Raw genomic sequence first — 12,779 nt, forward strand, 5'->3', positions numbered from 1 at the left:
GGAAACACATTCACTAGGAGGGTGGTGAAGCACTGGAATGGGTTATCTAGGGAGGGGTGGAATCTCTTCCTTAGGAGTTTAAGGTCAGGCTTGACAAAGCCCTGGCTGGGATATATTAGTTGGGGTGTCCTGCTTGAGTCAGGGGGTGGGACCAGATGACCTCCTGAGGTCCCTTCCAACCCTAATATTCTGTAAACTTAAAGCAAAGGGAAGCTGTGAGCCAGAGGCAGGCCCTGCTCACAGAAGCTGGCAAGGAAAGGGCTGATGCTGCAAGAAGATACAGACATAAAAGGACCAGAACACTCGAATACTTGCACATTCCACACAGATAACAAGGAACAGGCTGACCCCTCCTAAACATGGACTTAAGGGTAATGTAGATGAGTGGACTCACTGCTGTGACACCTCCTGCTAGTGACTTCTTGGAATTAGCTTGTTCCACCTCCAGCGCACCCTCTACAGGCTGGTGATCTGCCTGTCCTCTGGCCCCCATGTCCCTCCCTGGACCCAGTGCCCTTTTACCTGGGATGCTGCTCTCTAGCAGTAATCTCCCAGTCTTAGGGTCTCCCCTCCCCAGGGAACCCCCACCCACTATTCCCACCTCACCTCAGTATAAGGCTACTGCCAGTCATCATCTAGCCTCACACCCTGGGGCAGACTGCAGTATCAACCTACTCATTGCTGGCAAGGAGGGTTTGGACCTACTGCCTTGGCCTACCCCTGGGCTGCCCTCTGCAACCCCCAGTACCCCTTGGCCTTCTGCTAGGCTGCAGCCTGGGGCTTTCCAGGCTAGAGCTCCTCAGCCTGTCCCCAGCCCTGTTCCACTCAGGTGCTCTGTCTCTAGCTCCCTATAACCAGGCCCTTCTCTCTCTGCCTCCAGGTTCTCTGCCTTTATAGGGCCAGCCAAGTCTGTTTGTGGTGTGGCCCCAGCTGCAGTCACTTCCCCCAATCAGCCCAACCTAAAAGCTGCTTTCTTCAGCCACAGCCCCCTCCCAGGGCTGTTTTTACCCCTTCAGTGCAGGAGTGGGGGGTCCAAACTGCTACAGGTAATATGATGGATAGAGTTGTTTTAGTCAAACCAACGTGTCCAAGATGAGAGGCAGCACCTTACCGTGTAGAGGGGTTGTACCTCAATACGTCAGGAGTCATGCGTAACCTGTTTGTACCTGTGTATAAGAATACATCCCTGGGGCGATGTCTTTGTCAAGCCTAGGGGGCAGTGGAGAGTCTCGCCACTGACTGAGCTGTGTTCATTGTCAGGGAGCACATGTATACTAGTAGAACCATAGACATCTGATCTGGGGAACTAGAGACTGCGTTTCATTTGGCAATAAACCTGGCCGGGTGCCTTCGTACCTTATCGGAGTCTGTGGTCATTGGGGGTTCTCTCGGGGCCTGCTGTGTCACCTATCTGTGCAGAGCTGGGGCAGCACATAGAGGGAACATGCACGGAGCCGACTGTTATCAACATTGAACTGAGCAGAGCACCACACCAGCGAAGTCTGACAACATTGGTGACCCTGACTGCTGATCTGCGAAGTGAGCTCTCCACTGGAGAATCGCGATCTAACATGACAGAAAACCATGAGCTAGGGAACCCCCTTAACCCCTCACTGCAAATCCCCACAGAGTTTAGAAATATAATGGGGAAGAAACATGTAATTTAATTTGTAAGGCTAGGGCAGAGACCGTAGCCTTGAAATGTAAACTATTGCAAACTATTACCATGGCTGTTAAATGGTTAAAACAGCATGCCACAAAATTGGGGCAAGTAACAGTAACAAAGAAAGAGTTCAAAGAATCAAAAGAAGCTACACAGCCCTGGAATGCTCCCACCCCCCTTGCAGGGCGGTAAGCAGCCCAGAGGCAACCAGCACAGGAACAGAATAAAACATTGAAAACAGCTGTAAGAAACCTACAGAAAAGAGATATGCCATCCCCTGTTATAGATAGTTGTGGTCAAGAGCAGGCTTCAGGTAGCACCCCTGTGCCTGAAGAATGGGAACAGAAATGGAAAAAGGGGGACAAATTAAAAGATGAAATGGGGTCCACTGCAGTGCAGCCACCACCTTGTGATAAAGCCAGGTTCTGGTAAAACCTAAATCAGGACCTAGACTGGTGCCTGTCAGAACGGGAGAAGTGAAACGGCGAGAGCTGAAGTGAGGAGAGGCGGGGGAAAGCTTGTCACCCTGCCCCTCAGATTCTGCAGTGCTCTGTCCACATCTCCCAGCAGTCTCTCTAGCCAGCCAGGCTGGTCCCGGCCCATGAGCTTTGCTGTCTCTGCTTCGCGTCTCTTGACATCCCAGCTCGCTCTGCATGGGCTCTGTCCCCTGTCTAACCATCTCTTCCCACCCACCATTTCCCCGTGGCCCTGCCCACCTGTCTTCTCCCTTTTATTTCTGCCTGTTTGTAAAGCCAGCCAATTGCAGCTTCTAGGCACGACTGTCAGGGCCGGCTTTAGGCTGATTCCCCCGAATCAGGCCCCGTACCCTAAAGAACAGTGCCTAACTTCTTAATTTTTACTCACCCGGCAGCAGTCTGGGTCTTTGGTGGCAGTACGGTGGAGGGTCCTTCAGTGCTGCGGAAGGCCCGGAGCGAGTGAAGGACCCACTGCCAAAGTGTTGCCGAAGACCCGGACCGCCGCCGGGTATTCAAATCGGGCCCCACACTTCCTAAGCCGGCCCTGACATTTCCCCGTCCCGCTGTCTGCCCGTCATGGGAGCATGTTTGAACACTGCATCGATCTGCCCCATACAACAGGGAATGTTCTATACATCCATGGGCAGAGAATCTTGTCCTGGGGCCAGTCGGCACATCAAACGGGGGACACAGGGAGCCGCTGGCCTCCCTTGATGGCACCATTAAACCCTGCAGCGTAAGGACAGCCCCTGCTCCCCCGCCCGGTGCAGGGTGGCCTTGGCACCCTGCATGAGGGAAAAGAAGTCAGTGCTCTCCCTGCTCAGAGCCCGAGGCCCGTAGGACCCGCCAGAGGAGAAAAGAGAGACAAAAGGTTCATTCATCCCTGCCTCCTGCTTACATCCTGCACCTTCAAAGGTGGGGGAGAGAGGGCACCATCCCACCCTTCAATGGGAGAAGGAGGTACCTGGGGTGGGAAGAGACACACAGCCCCCTAGGGTTGCCAGATGTCCGGTTTACAACACCCAGTCGTAAAGGGACCCTGGTGCCTCCAGTCAGCACCAGTAAAAGGCTGGTCGGCGGTGCAGCAGGGCTAAGGCAGGCTAGTCCCGACCTGTCCTGGCTCCAAGCTGCACCCCAGAAGCGGCCAGCAGGTCTGGCTCCTAGGCAGGGGGGCCATGGGACTTCGCACACTGCCCCCACCCTGAGCACCAGTTCCCGGCCAATGGGAGCTGGGGTGGGGGCAACGCCTACAAGCGAGAGCAGTGCACGGAGCCTTCTGGCCCCCCCACCTAGGACCCAGACTTGCTGCTGGCCACTTCCAGGGCGCAGCGCAGTGCCAGGACAGGCAGACAGCGGCCTTAGCACCACAGCACTGCCGCCCGGGAACTGCCTGGGGTAAGCTTGCGCCCCCACCCCAAGCCCTTACCACAATCCTGAGGCCCCCCAACCCAGAGCCCCCTCCTGCACTCCAAACCTCATCCCTGGCCTCACCCCAGAGCCCTCACTCCTCCTGCACCCCAACTCCCTGTACCAACCCAGAGCCCCCTCCCGCACCCCTCATCCCTTCCCCCGAGCCCACACCCCTGCACCCTCACCCCAACCCCCTACCTCAACCCACAGTCCCCCCCCCCACATACATACTCTGAATCCCTTGGCCTCACCCTCCAGCTTGGAGTCTCCTCCTGCACCCCAAACCCCTCATCCCAAGCCTCACTCATTAGCCCACAATGCCATCCAGAGCCCTCACCCCCTCCTGCACCCCAACTCCCTGCCCCAGCCCAGAGCCCCCTCCCGCACCCTGAATCCCTCATTTCTGGCCCCACCCCAAAGCCCACACCCCCAGTAAGAGCCCTCACCCTCTCCCACACCCCAACCCCTGCTCCAGCCCAGTGAAAGTGAGTGAGGGTGGGGGAAAGTGAGTCAAGGAGGGAGGGGGGAATGTAGTGAGCAGGGGGCAGGGACTCAGGAAAGGGGCATGGCGAGGATGTTCGGTTTTCTCCAGTTAGAAAGTTGGCAACTCTAAGCCCTCCTGGCATGATGGGGAGACTGGGGCATCTTGGTGTACTGGGGGAATAGAGCCCCTGGCATGGTAGGGAGAATGGGGGCAGCAGGGATAGATGTACACAGAATCTCAGGTGGGGGGCGGAGACTGGAGGATCCTGATATAGAGAAAGGGAGGGTCACACACAGGCCCTGCCATGGGGGGTAAGAGGGAGATGGAGGGCCTGGGGGAGTAGTTATGGGGGTGCACACAGATGCCCTGCCAATGGGGTGTAAAAGGGGGATGGAGGCCATAGGGGAGTGGATATGGGGGTGCACACAGATGCCCTGCCATTGGGGGGTAAAAGAGGGATGGAGGGCATAGGGGAGTGGGTATGGGGGTGCACACAGATGCCCTGCCATTGAGGATGTGAGGAGAATGGAGGGCATGGGGGAGTGGTTATGGGGGTGCACACAGAGCCCCTGCCGTGGGGGTGGGTCAGAGAGAGGACATGGGGGAGTGGCTGTAGGGGTGCACGCAGAGCCCCTGCCATATGGGTGGAGAACAGGGGTCTCTGGTATGGGGGAGAATAGAAGGGAGCACACAGAGGCCCTGGCAGTGGGGAGATTGGGGGAGTTGCAGGGAGTCCCTGAAATAGAGGGGATGGGAGGGGGCACCCGGAGAACTTGTGGGTGGACTGATGGGACACTAACTATTGTAACTTGGGCTTTCCTTGTTGGCCATATAAATGTCATGAAGTGGGTTATAGCCACGAAAGCTTATGCCCAAATAAATTTGTTAGTCAATAAGGTCCTACAAGGACTCCTTGTTTTTGGGGGAGCAGGGGTTGTGCTCCCTCTTTGACTCCTGCTAACTCCCTGTGCCAGAGTCCTCATCCACAGCGGTGCAAAGCATGTGCGTGTGTGTGTGTGCGAGTGCACGTGTGTGGGTGTGACCGCTTTGCTGCCTCCCAGAGGTGGGAGCGATGGACCCCTGCTCAACCTGCACTCTGTGCAGGTGGCAGTGATGGCATAAAGTGACAGGCTGGGGGGAGGCCCAGCCACAAGCAGTTTGACTGGCCATCCCTGGGGCTGGAGCTGTTCCCGCCCAGAGGGGAGGGCAGCGGCAGGGGGCTGGGCTTCTCTCTGCAAACAGGAAGCAAAGGGAAGAGTCTATAAATCTATATTTTTACAAGAATGGAAGAATACAGCAAACAAGTACAAACCTGAAAGTCCCCAGCGTATGCCAGGCCATCAGTGATAAAGGTGCTGGAGGCCGATTAGAAAACTCAGTTCCTGGTGTGGGATCAGTAATAGCTCGGCCCAAGGTGCTGGAGAAATCCTCTGTATTCAGCCAGGCAGATCCAACTCCCTCTGCCTCACAGGAGGAGGCTCTGGCACCCCCTCCTCAGCCTGCTGGCCTGGGAGGCTAACCCAACCCACTGACAGGTACAGGTCCCCACCGCACCTGAGAGCTAAACTCAACTGCACGGGCAAACTGGAGCAACCCCCGGCCCTGGCTGGAGACATGAGCCCCTCGCTCTGACACCAGCTGCCAGAGCACCCAGCAGGAGGGGAGGGTCCCAGCTGCCTATCAGCCCAAACTGAGCAGCAGAACATTGTCCTGATCAGCTGCTGGGAGCCAGTGACTCATTCGCTTGGGCACTGGCATCCCCACGCTCTCAGCTGGCCCCAGAATCAGCCCTGTCAGCCCTGGCCCGGCCCATGGAGCTTCCTCCCTCCCGTGTGCGTACATGGGTAAATGCATAGCTCCATACATGGCTCCAGCGTGGCTGCTGTCAAGGGCTGTGCCGTTCTGTACGACCAAGGCTGTGCTGGCAGCTTTGTATTGTTCCAAGTCAGGCCCCTGGCACGTGCAGCACCTTGTCTTTGGAGATTGGCTAATGGCTAGTGGAGCTTCACCCCGACCTCACTAATCACGTGGACGAAGCTGCATGTGGTGACATTACAGGGGAGAGGTGCTCGATTATTGCCCCGATGTCCTTGGCAGCCAGCTGTAGCCAGCTGTAGCCAGGCAGAGAGCGGCTCTAACCCCACAGACTGCCGGGCAGGAGCCGAGCTGCACTGGACAGAGTATGGTTCTCCCCAGCTTTGCCAGCCCCTCCTTCGTGGGCAGGTCTCCAGAGAGCCAGAGCAGCCTTGCCCGTAGCTCCCGCTCTCGCTCCAGCCCCCTGGCTCTGCCGTAGTACTGAGCCCAGGCTCTGGTCTCCATACACTTAGGGCTGCCCCGGTTCCCCTGCAGCAGCTGCCATTTCACTTTGCTCTCTAGAGGCGTTTCTAGGCCCTCACCTGTCATTCGCTGGCTCCCTGGAGCCCACTTTGTCTCGCAGACGCTTTCAACAGGAAGTTTGAAACCAACTTCCTGATCACCTGGCTCTGCTGCCCTCCGGGTGCTGAGCTGCCCTGATCTCACCCGCCACGGCCCTGGCACCGGCACAGCCCCGGCGTTGGGAGTCCAGCCTTTCCGCTCTGCTGGGCATAGGGGGGTTAGCGCTTGCCCAGCTTTCAGGCTGGCTAAATGGTACAAATCCAACCAATAGCAGGGCTGTTACATTAGAACAGTGGGTTTATTGAGGACACAGGCACGGCTGACGGCGCGGTCACTGGAATGACCTGACCCAGGGCTCCTGTCGCGTGGCCAGGGGACGTCTCACCAGGGAAGAACTTTCCCTTCCCAGCTCACAAAGGCCCCGTTGTCCTTCTTGGAGAGTGTTGAAAGCACGTTCAGGATCCCTTGGACACTCACCTCCACCGTCAGTGGAGCCTGCAGGGGGCAAAGGAGAGTGACGGGGAGAAGCCTGCCCTGGGGCTGGCCCAGGACACCAGGGGCCGGGCCAGGATCTGGGAAAGGATCTCGCTAATCCCATTCTGCCTTCGCTGGCAGTGAACGGGGGAGGCAGGTCCCAGGCCAGTGTTTACAATAGAAAGTGGGTGAAAAGGGCTGCACCCCTGATAGACAACCTAAGCCCCAATGGAGACAGACAACCAGCTCCTGCCCCCTCCACCTCCCCAAGGCAGCAGCTCTGCAGGGTTTGTTGTGCAATGCTGAGCACTGAAGGAACTGGCAGCCCTGGGAAGCAACGCCCAGGACACAGCACTGAATCCCCAGGGAGCTGGGTCCTGACGACCGCCTTGCTGGGATTGGAGCCCTTGAGAGGTGTCATCAATATGGGGCGGAGGTGATAAGGGAACAGGCTCCAGTGTAACCATTCCCCCTACAATGAACTTGACATGTGGCTACGACTGGCCCCTCCCACTGAGCACCTACCTGGTGGGAGGCTGAGCTCCCCATGTCAGTCTGCACCCAGCCAGGATGGACAGCGATGCTCAGGATCCCGTCTCCTTCATACCCCAAGGATTGGCACTTGGTGAGCATGTTCAGAGCAGCCTGTGGGTGAGACACCATGAGCAGAGACAGCAGCATGTGAGGAGAGCAGGGACCCACTCCCAGGAGAAAGGTGAGCAAGGGGGACAGCTGATGCAAGCTGCAGTGTGTGATTCTCAAGTGGGGATGATCAGCATGTTACGGAGTCACCACCTCTCACTGCAATGGGCCGACGTGCAGGACCCATAGTCCTGTTCCAAGGCTTGGGCTCTGGGGTCAAGTGACAAAGCATCATGTAACCCAGAGGCCGTGCTTCCCACAAGAGGGAGCAGAGTGAGATTGGCCTGAATGCTGGCCTGGCAGGTCAAATTTGGGGCAAGAATAGGGTGACCAGACAGCAAATGTGAAAAAGACCCAAAAATCGGGACTGTCCCTATAAAATCGGGACATCTGGTCACCCTAGGCAAGAAAGACTTTTCTTTCCTCTTTACTGTAGTGGAACATGGACCGAGCGTGAATTGGTGCCCCACTGGGCACACCCCCTACCTTGCTGCACCGATAAGAGACAACTTGTCCCAACTGCCAGGCAAAGAGATTCGTGATGGAGCCACCCTCACTGGACATATTGACAATGGCTGCCTTGCTGCAGCTCAGCCCTGGTTGGGGGCTCCCCTGGGCAGCCTTCTTCAGCAAGGGCAGGAACGCCTGGGCAATGGGGAGAAAAGAGCATCCCCGGGTCAGCTCCCACCCCCCCCCACCTAAGCATCAGCCAGGATAAGCAGCTGTCCCAGCAGATCAAGGCATGACCAGCCCAGCCACTTTATGGCTACTGCCTGGCGCCAAGGTGCTCCCCTATGAATCTGGGCCCTGGCCATTGGCCTTAGTTTTGTTAATCTGGCCCTAGCAGGATCCCTAGGCTAGGATTCGTTCCCTGTTCATGAAACGATTCCTTGATTCCAAAGAGAAAGGACCAATTCCTCTCTTCACGCAGGAGGATGGATCTAGACTGTTCTCAGTGGTGGCTGATGACAGAACAAGGAGCAATGGTCTCAAGTTGCAGTGGGGGAGGTTTAGGTTGGATACTAGGCAACACTATTTCGCTAGGAGGGTGGTGAAGGATTGGAATGAGTTACCTAGGGAGATGGTGGAATCTCCTTCCTTAGAGGTTTTTAAGGTCCGGCTTGACAAGACCTTGACTGGGATGATTTAGTTGGGGTTGGTCCTGCTTTGAGCAGAGGGTGGGACTAGATGACCTTCTGAGGCATCTTCCAACCCTGATATTTTTTGATTCTATGAGTCTATGACAGCAAATCTGTCTCCAATAGAGCGAGGCCTATTCAGACCCAAACCAGCCAGGCTCATACATGGCACAGACAGCCCCTGTCTCAGTCAAAATCATCCCTTTCCTGCCAGTCTGGCATGCAGGACAATCTGCAAATACCAGGAACTCCCTGGGCCTCCTCCTGACCAAGCCCACAGAGCCTGAGTGGGACACAGGAGACCTGGGAGTTGCTCTGCTGAGATGGGTGACTGCTAGGCACCCTCCCCTTCATTAACACCTAGGCAGGAATAACACTAACAGTGGCTCCCAACCAGACAAGGGACAGGGGGACGGGGAACAAAGGGACCCAGAGCAAGGGAGCCTCAGCTCCGAGTCCAGGGCAGGGCACCCACCTAGTGCAACGATCGCCAGGTTTGGATGCCTGGACGCCAAGTTCTTCAATTGCTGGAAGAGAATAAAGTCAGTGATTATTGATGGAGCCACCAGCCCGCAGGGACGGTCAGGACGGGCAGAGTCCAGCTCCCTGCTGCTCCCCCGGGCCAAGTCAATATCTGCCTGCAAAGCTCCCATGCACAGGGTCCAGGCCTGGCTTTCGGTGTCTGCAGCAGGGTGTCTAAACCGGCATCATCTAGCTCAGTGCAGTCAAGCCAGGGACACGTTTCCCTGTTCCCTTTAGAAGACAAGCACCTGTGCTCCCTGCCCTCTCCCTCAATGCGCTCTGATAGCTTCGCATGTGTCCCGTGCAGAACTCATCCGCAGCCTTATGCTCCAGGGAGCGTCAGCCTGGAGCAGGGGCTGAAATCCCCTCCTGCTCTGGGCTGCTGCTTTTGGCTCCAAGTGCTGGAGGCCCCTCACTTAGATTCCCCCACCCCAGGTACAGCTAACTCCATCTCACCTCGCCCCCTTCTCACCTGCGCTCGCTCTCCCTCCGGGTCCCGGCAGGTCCCAAAGACCCACTCGGGTGGGTTTGATTTCCCCAGAACACATGCTTGACGAGCTCCAGGCCGATTCCCCGATTGCCCCAGTCACCAGAACGCTGCGGACATTAAACCCAGCCAATGGTCCTCGCCGCCTGCGCCCCACTGCAGGGCCTCTGCTCAGCGAGAGCTGGGCTAGTTCTGGTCCCACGTCCCCTGCACCTGGGTTACACAGGGCTGACTCCTGGGAGCCACGCTCCCTGATTCTACACCAAGGCTTGGAGCCTGCCCCGCGCAGAGTAAAATCGTGGAGCTGAGCAAGAGGCTCCCCTGCAGGGTATGGGAGTCACATGGATTGGAGGAGCTCCCAAGAAGGGAGGAGCTGTGAAGAGCAGAAAAGGAGATGGGCGGTGGTGGGGAGGGCTGATCGGAAGCTTTAGGGATCAGATGGATTTGTGCATTTTCACGGGTGACCTTACACGGCAGGGTTTGCAACTCTGACAGAAGTGATAAGAGTTTGGGCAAGTTAATATTCACTGGGTGAAACTCATTCTCCACTCCCTGACTTGGTTGAGCCCGCAGACACCTAGTAATGGCTTTCAGGGCTGTGGGACGTAGTTTACAGAGAAATGATTTGTTAAGAGTACTGCAGAGGCAAGAACCCTACATTTATTGTCCTATGAAGACTGGGGAATAAGCCCAGGCTGTGCAGCACACTCCACATAGGTTGGGTCTCATTTATGTAACCCTTCTGCCCCTCTGAAGTTAATGCATCAACGTTATGAAACTTAACTACAACCATGCGCATAGTATCGGGCTTCTGATTTTAGGCTTTAACCTGTGAGCACCGCAACACAAAAGAATTGAAATTGGTGTTTAGCCAGTAAACATGGAAAACACTGGAAGCGGTTCCTTATATCTAAGAACCTTATATCTAAGTTTCCTTGTATCTAAGGTCTCTGCAGCTGTGCCGCCCGGCTGGAGCCACACGCACCGCGCCGCACAGGACACGGGTCAGGATGCGGCCTGCAGCTGCGCCGCTCAGCTGGAGCCAGCCCTGCTACCTCCGCACAGAGCACGGGTCCTGGCCGCAGCTCTGCAACTGCGCTGACTGGCAAGAGCTCGCAGTCCCGCCGCCCAGAGCATTGCGCCGGCGGTGCAGTGAGCTGAGGCTGTGGGGTAGAGGGGACAGTGGGGGAGGGCTGGGGCAGCATCCCGGCCCAGGAGCTCAGAGGCCGGGCAGGAGGGTCTGCGGGCCAGCTCGGCCTGAGGACTGTAGTTTGCCACCTCTGGTAAAGTAATATAACAGCAAGTCCACTCCAACAGATAAACTGCTATTCTCTCACATTATACTGAGCTTCTTTAAGCAAATCACTTTCCATTGGTTTAAGCATATTTTCCAAGCTTACTAGCCAACAATCCAACACTCACCAAGACTGTCCCTTCCTCTCAAGCCAGGGCTTACCTGATCACCAACTTAAATTGCTCTAAGAGAAACATTCCCGAGACTATGCTAATGCCAGATTCACTTCTGGAGTATCAGACACTCAGCAATTGCTTTCTGCCACATATGCACTGCTTCTTTGCACACGATAAACAGCCATCTTCCTCAGACAACATCGGTAAAACACTCCAGAGGCAGTCCCCTATAGACACAGTTTAGGTTATTTTTTTCTGTGACTGATTTATGATTGAGCCTGACTGAACAAAGCTTTAGTATCATCCCAATCAAAAGATCTTTAGGCAATAGCTTCCTACACCAGCTGTAATGCCAGTTTAGCACCATTCCAGTCACGGTGGATTCTGGCCTAAAGGCAACCCTTAGCCCTGTGTTTTCGTTACGGGGTTAGGTCGAATTTAGCCTGTTAGGTCAATATAAAAAGACAACCACACAACCACCCATTCCGTCGGACCTACAACAGGGCTGTTAAAATCGACTTCTGTGCTCCTCCCCAACAAGGGGAGTAGCACTAAAATCGACCTTGCTGGGTTGAATTTGGGGTAGTGCAGATGCAAATCAACGGCACTGGGAGCTATCCCAGAGTGCTCCATTGTGACCGCTCTGGACAGCACTTTGAACTCCGATGCACTAGTCAGGTACACAGGAAAAGCCCCAGGAACTTTTGAATTTCATTGCCCGTTTGGTCAGCGTGGTGAGCTCAGCAGCACTCAGTTGCACAGGTGACCACGCAGTCCCCCCAGAATTATAGAGCGTAGAATGTTTCTACGCTCCCCCTATCATCTCCATCCCAAGGTTATCGCAGATTAGAAGGCAAAAAAAATGCACTCGCAATGCAGGGCTGCCCAGAGGGGGGAGCAAGGGGGGCAATTTGCCCCAGGCCTCGGGCCCCACAGGGGCCCCCATGAGAGTTTTGTGGGGTCCCTGGAGCAGGGTCCTTCACTCGCTCTGGGGGCCCTGGAAAACTCTCGCGGGGCCCGAGCCCCCGGGTCTTCTTCCGCTCCGGGTCTTCGGCAGTGGGGGGGTCCTTCTGCCCCAGGGTGGAAGGACTCCCTGACACCGAATTACCACTGAAGCGGGATCCACCGCTGAAGTGCTGTGTCGTCAGTGGTAATTTGGCAGCAGGGGTCCAGTTGGGGATTGGTTCTGCTTTGAGCAGGCGGTTGGACTAGATGACCTCCTAAGGTCCCTTCCAACTCTAATAATCTATGATTTCTGGGCCTAGTGCCAGGTCCATCTGGGTGGGGCAGCACTCTGGGGGCCTGGACTGGGCAGCTGGTTTCTGGGCCTGGCCTAACTGGGTGGGCCAGACTGGTCCTTTGCAGCCATCTTGGCTGCTGCCACTAGGGGAAATATTCAGAGGGTGAGTGGGAAGGAATGAGGGGAGGTTTCCTGAGCACTATGCCTCATTCATGGGCATAGACATGCTATGCTTCTACTCGCCCTAAGTCAGTGCGGGCAGTTGTGCAGTACCTCGCTACCCTATGGAGAACGCCACCAATGGCTCCCTAGCAGCCTACTGTTCTGTGGGAGGCTACAGCATAGAAGGGGCCCCTCAAAGTGAGCTACGTTGCAGGCCGATTCCCCACTCTGGGACTCCAAGTGCAGAAGGTGGGGGCTTGCAAGGATTCTAAAAATTAATACTGGCCACTCCAG

General features: G+C 56.1%; 1 pseudogene; it reads right to left on the reverse strand.

The window, feature by feature from the left end:
- Positions 1–6,686: 6,686 nt before the first annotated feature.
- Positions 6,687–10,810, reverse strand: LOC116826982 (uncharacterized; annotated as a pseudogene).
- Positions 10,811–12,779: the final 1,969 nt, after the last annotated feature.

This window comes from Chelonoidis abingdonii, unplaced genomic scaffold, assembly GCF_003597395.2.
Source record: "Chelonoidis abingdonii isolate Lonesome George unplaced genomic scaffold, CheloAbing_2.0 scaffold0005, whole genome shotgun sequence".
NCBI lineage: Eukaryota > Metazoa > Chordata > Testudines > Testudinidae > Chelonoidis > Chelonoidis abingdonii.